We start from the raw sequence: 6000 nt of genomic DNA, 5'->3' as shown, positions 1-6000 counted from the left end.
GGCATTCTCCAGACTCAGCTTTCTAAAGTGCCCAACCTCTAGGAAGTCATCCTCTCTCCTTCTCCTTTCCCCTTCAATCCCCGTCCTCACCCCAGGGAAAGGGACCTGAAATCAAGAAAGGGATAAATTGATGAAGCATTATAAGATTAGTATGGTAGCCAAGCATAAGTCCATTAGATAAAGACTATAAACTTCTTGAGTGCAGCACCTGGTTTTTGCCTCTTTTTGTATCATCAGCACTCAACACAGTGCCTGATATATGGTAGACTTAATAACTGTGTTTTGATTAATTGATTAAAGGAGCAAAAAGATTGTGCATATGTCTCAAGAAATAGAATAGGCAAAGTTGAGACAGGTACAAGGGATGATGTCCATTAAGAGATGACAAACAAGAAGAATGACAATGTTGGAGTTCTTTAGCTTGATAATTAATTATAACAGCAATAACTTAAAGCTGTAAAAGACTTTTAGAGGTCATCTTGTCCAGCTCCACCTCCTACAATGGGGAGAAGAAACAGAGGGCCTAAAGAAGTTAAGCAGCTTGGCCAAAGTCACAAAGGAAGAGCTAGGATATGACCCAGGGACTTTTGAATTCAGTTCAAGACAGCACTCGTTCTACTCCACCAGGCTGATTCCCCTTTAAAAGCAAAAGTTGACTATCTTAAAAATATACAAACACACACACAAAAATACATATAACCAAAATCGACACAACAGGAAATTAATAATTTAAGTAGACTAACCTCAAGGGGAGGAAATAAGACAAAACATCAAAGAATGGCTATACCTTCCCCCCTCCTAAAAAACAAGACAAAACAAAACAAAACATGCATCTGGCCCAGAGAGATTCAAATACTGTTAAACTTTTTAAGGATGAATAACCTGCTGAAATACAGAGCTAATAAACAAAGAGTGAGATAGGCCATGTATCTGGTAGTCCCCTATACCTGGAAAGCATTCTTTCCTGACCTCCACCTTTTAGAATCCCTAGTTTTTTCAAAGTTCATCTCAGGTTCCACCTTCCATAGGAAGCTTTCTCTGATCCTCCCAGCTATTGGTCTTCTTTTATTCCCAAAATTACCCTATATTTGCTTATCTGTGTACAAACTACAGGGTTGGAGGGGTATAAGAAATAAGGGTGACTGTCTAAATCCCTGAAATTGAGGGTTAGAAAAGAATAGATGGCTAATCTTACGTTGAGATAAAGATGCTCTAAAAGGAAAGGTCCTTTTAGGGTTGTGGGCAAGGACTAGGGAGACCCAGGAGAGGGAATATTTCATGCTTCTTTCAAAATTCTCAGAAGACATGAAAGAGCCCCAGTTTCCTTGGAATTGGTATGGTTTTCCAGAACATATGTCCATAAGCCAGGTGGGTCTGATTCATATTTTCTTTTCTGGTCAATTCCTACTGAATTAGCCTCTGAGTGGTTCATACTGAAGAATCTACATGTTTATAGTGGTAATAGAAATGCTGCTGAGATAATAGCGCTTTTGTGTAATTAAGCGTCAGTGCTCTTCCATCATGAAGATATAAGCATTATGCATCCTTTTCAAGATCCCGGGACACTACTGATAATGGGCAATCCATCAATAATCACTTCCAGACACACTGGGGCTGCTTTATGAGGACATGGATAATTCCTTTATGAGGCAGAGAATTAATAGAGATGAGCATGGAGTTGTTGGTTACCATCACCTAAAGAGTTACTACAATTTTTATGCCCTTTTCTATCATCCCTGAAATGATAAACATTAATCAGCTTGAATATTGATATCGTATGTGGTTATATTGATCTGCTCTCCAAATATAGGTCACCCTCCCCCATCCCTGAAAACTACACACAATAATCATTTGAGTTAATGAGCCAGATCCTCCCAATGTCAAATCTATTCCATCCTTATAAGTTAATGATGGCCCCTGATGAAAAACACTATCTCCCTTCAGAAAAAGAAACGATGAACTCTGAATGCGGATTGAAGCATATTTTTAAATTTTCTTTATTTTTATTATTTATTTTATCTGTTTTCTTTTGAGACGTGGCTAATATGGAAATATGCTTTGCACGACCTCACATGTATAATAGATATTAAATTGCCTGCCTTCTCGAGGAGAAGGGAGGGACAGGAGGAAGAAACAGAATTTGGAAGTCAAAATTTTTTTTAAAAAAGATTGTTAATTTTTTTGTATGTCATTGGGAAATATTTAATGAAATAAAAACTTAAAAAAAATTAATCACCTATGAAGCCCTAATTCATTCATGTTTCCAGGGTGACAAGGGGTAACACATAACACAAAGCCCTTTAAATCAGGTACCTCACAGGGTTGTCCTAAGGATCAAATGAGACAACATGTAAAATGCTTTGGAAACCTCAAAGTGGTACACAAAAGTTAGCTTTTATCATCACCATCATCATCATTGTTATGATTTTATTGTTATTATTAAGCAGTGTGAAACAGGTAATTTCCAAAGGAACTTAAATTAAAATTGGTTATCATGTGATTCTGGCTCTCTGTAGGTAACAGTTTAGTTTCTTTCTTTATGGAGTGGAGTGACATTATAGACCAATACTTGATTATCCTTGTTCCTTCTAAGCACAGAACTGAGCAATCCTGGCATTTAGATTCAATTCAGACCCCATTTTAAAGCAGATTGGCAAAAGGCAAAATACCTTTGTCTGTTTTTGCACATCAGTGAAAACGATGGAATGAGTGTGTCTAGTCATCAAGGAGATAGGTACTGGTATACCTAGCCCAAAATAATTGCCCAATATAATTTAAAAAAAAAAAGACAGGTAAAGCCAGCCATGTTACACTGAGGCATTTAATTCCAAAAGAATTGGGTTATGAATGTGATGTCAGCTAAACAGTAGTGAGAGTTGACATTCACATAGAATTTTAAGGCTTACAAAGTGCTTAACCTACATCATCTCACTGTAATCTCACAACAATCCTGTATGTATTATCCCCATTTTACAGATGGGGAAATAGGTTACCAGACAGTCAAGTGGCTTCCCAAGGTTGCCCACCTAGTATAAGAAGTGGGATTCAAACTCAGGTCTTCCCATCTTCAAGTTGAAGCTAACCACTTCTCCATGTACTGTGATTTATGTTACAGCAGGATTTAGTGAGAAACTTAATAATAATATTATTATTACTATAATAAACATTAGTTGGGGCACCATTAGCTGGGTATATGTTTATTATGGATTACTAGGGCTTTGAAATATGCAAAGATAATAAGTAGGAAGAAACTGCACTGCCTTTCTCTGAAACTCCAGAAGAGCTATAATAGCTTATTCTTAAAAGTAAATTGTACTCATTGTGCAAGTTAGATAGTCACTCTTCCAGGTCACTAAGATGCCATTTGGCAGAGCTTTATGATATATGATAACAATTCCAAAACCTGAAGCAAGCACTAAGTATTATCAACTGGTACAAGAAGCATGAAATAAGACTCTAAATCAACTTTGTAATAAACAATGTGAAAATAAAAAAGAAGTAATTGAGATAATTTAGTTGGGGTGGGGGGAGGAGAAGAATTTAATGGAATAGGGTGCAGAATCTCAGTTAGAAAGGACTAAGGAGGTAATCTAGCCCAACCCACAAGATTTCAGATTCCCTGATCTTTTCTAGGAAGAGGCTTCCTCCATACTCTCCCTCATCTCCACAAAAGCACTGGAGCAAATGCAGAACTAGGATTATTATTTACCTTGCTGGGAGGAAGTGTGGCTGCTTACAGAGTGAATTGGGAAGTAAATCTAGACATATCACCTATTTTCATCCATTTTTTATTCCCATCCATTTCAACCTTCCCACGCCAAAGTTCCAACCAAATATCACCCTTTTCTTCTGTGCCCTCTGGAATACATGTTCCATAGACAACAAACTTCCCTTTATTCTAATCTTTTCCTTCTCCTGCTCTTTCCATCTTTTAGATATTACTGAAACCTCCCCTCCTCCCTGCCCCACCTCCCAGGCAAATGATACAGCCTTCCTGGCTAACCTTTCCAGTAATGGCTGCATCATTATTCATTCCCCTCAGTTCACTGGTTAAGGCAGGAGGGTTGGAATACATCTTGTTCCCCATGGCCACATCCAGGTTCTCTGTCTTATCTCTACCACTCACTGTGGACAGAGTGAATGGAATACCTCCTTTAAAGTTTATGCTATTTATCTGTGCTACCCAATCAAAATCCTGGTAGCTGTGTCTACAGACCTCCAGGTCACTCCCCTTCCTTCCTCAATGAGTTCAATACATGGCTTACAATTTTTCTCTCCTCTCCAACTCCAGTCCTCACATTTGGGGACCATGACTTTAATACTGATTCTTCTTAAAATACCCTAAGCATTCAATTCCTCAACTTACTCTCTTCCCATGACCTATTCCACTCTAACTCAGGATACACAAAAATGTTCATGCCCTTTATCTGCTATCACCCACAAATGTATCCCCTCCACGTTGAAAAATCCCCAAATCCCCTTATCTGACCATAATCTATTGGCTTTCCAACTCTTCCCCAGCCATACATTACCTAACTCTATTTTTCATCTACAGCATGACCTCCAATCTCTTGACCCTTCAATTCTCTCCTACGCCATCTCCCCTGCCCTAGCAACTCTGTCTTCTTTTCCCCATTCAGACCCCTTGGTGATCCAATTCAATTCTACACTGTCCTCTTCTCTTGCTTCCTTGGTCCTCTTATCATTTTGTTGATTAGGCTCTGCCAACCCTGTTATCTCCTACCATCTTTCACCTTTATACATGTGCTGCTGAATGAAGGTGGAGAAAATCATGGAACCCTTCTTACTGGGTCCACTACAAATTTATGTTACATAACCTCAACTGGGGCCTCACTGCAGCTGGGTAGTCCTGCTATATGTTCCTTATCAACTCACTGTTCCACTCTCCACAGTGACTCTTCTGAATCTTTTTCTCCTTCCTCAGATCACCTGTGGGTCTCCTCCCCACTCTCAAGTGAGATCTTTGCTTCATATTTTACAGAAAAAAAATTCAGGCCATTCCCTGTAAGTCCCTCTTCCTCATCTCTTGTAACTCAGATGCTTTCTGCCACTTTTTCCTCCTTCATATCTGTCTCACATGATGAAGTGGCCATATTCCTTACCTAGGCTAACCCCTCTGCTTGTTCAAATAATCTCATTCCATCCTTTGCCAACAGATTGTCCCCTTTGTCATCACCACCCTATCATTTATTTTCTTTTTTTAATAAGGCTATTTTAAAAAAAATATTATATATTTGTTTTTAGAATTCTTTTTGAATAATTGAGGTTCAAATTCTTTTCCTCCCTTCTGCCCTCCAGCACCCATTGAGAAGGCCAGCAACATGATATCAATTACACATATATCACTTATTTTCAATCTCTCCCTCTCTATTGGTTCATTTCCTCCTGCCTTTGGTGCCTTCCCATCTCCCTTTTCTCATTTGATCTTGAGCTCCTTGAGGAAAGGAACTAGCTTTCTCCTCTTTTTGTATTCCCAGTGCTCAGCACAGTGCCTGGCACATAGTAGTTGCTTAATGAATATTTGTTGACTGACTTCAAAAAGGAAGAGAAGGGACTAAGGAGGGTAAAAGGCTGGTTTTGAGAGTTGTAGCTTTCTTCATGGGAGTAACCAGGACCTCCTCTTCCCTGCTCCTCAGCCTGTCTGAGCAGGTACTTCTCTCCTCCCCTTCTACTGCGCAGATAGGGTAAATGTCTTAAATCGATCCTCCTTCTACCTTTTTTTCACCCTGCCAAGCTAATTACAGCTCTGTTATTTTGTAAATTCTGGTCATGCCTGCTACTGTGGCTTGTCGCTGCTGAACATCTGCATGGTCTGTTCTCAGAAGGTAGTGACAGGTATTATAATAATATCATCAGACAGAGTCACTGGCCAATGTGGTCAATATCATTTTGTAATCAATCTTTGCTTTTCTCTACATTACATGGTCTATTTGTCAGTTTCTTATAGGATCAGGTTTCTTTTAAAACTCCTCTCTTATT

The sequence above is a fragment of the Trichosurus vulpecula genome, chromosome 3 (assembly GCF_011100635.1).
Source record: "Trichosurus vulpecula isolate mTriVul1 chromosome 3, mTriVul1.pri, whole genome shotgun sequence".
Taxonomy (NCBI): domain Eukaryota; kingdom Metazoa; phylum Chordata; class Mammalia; order Diprotodontia; family Phalangeridae; genus Trichosurus; species Trichosurus vulpecula.
Note: the sequence above shows the minus strand (reverse complement) of the source record.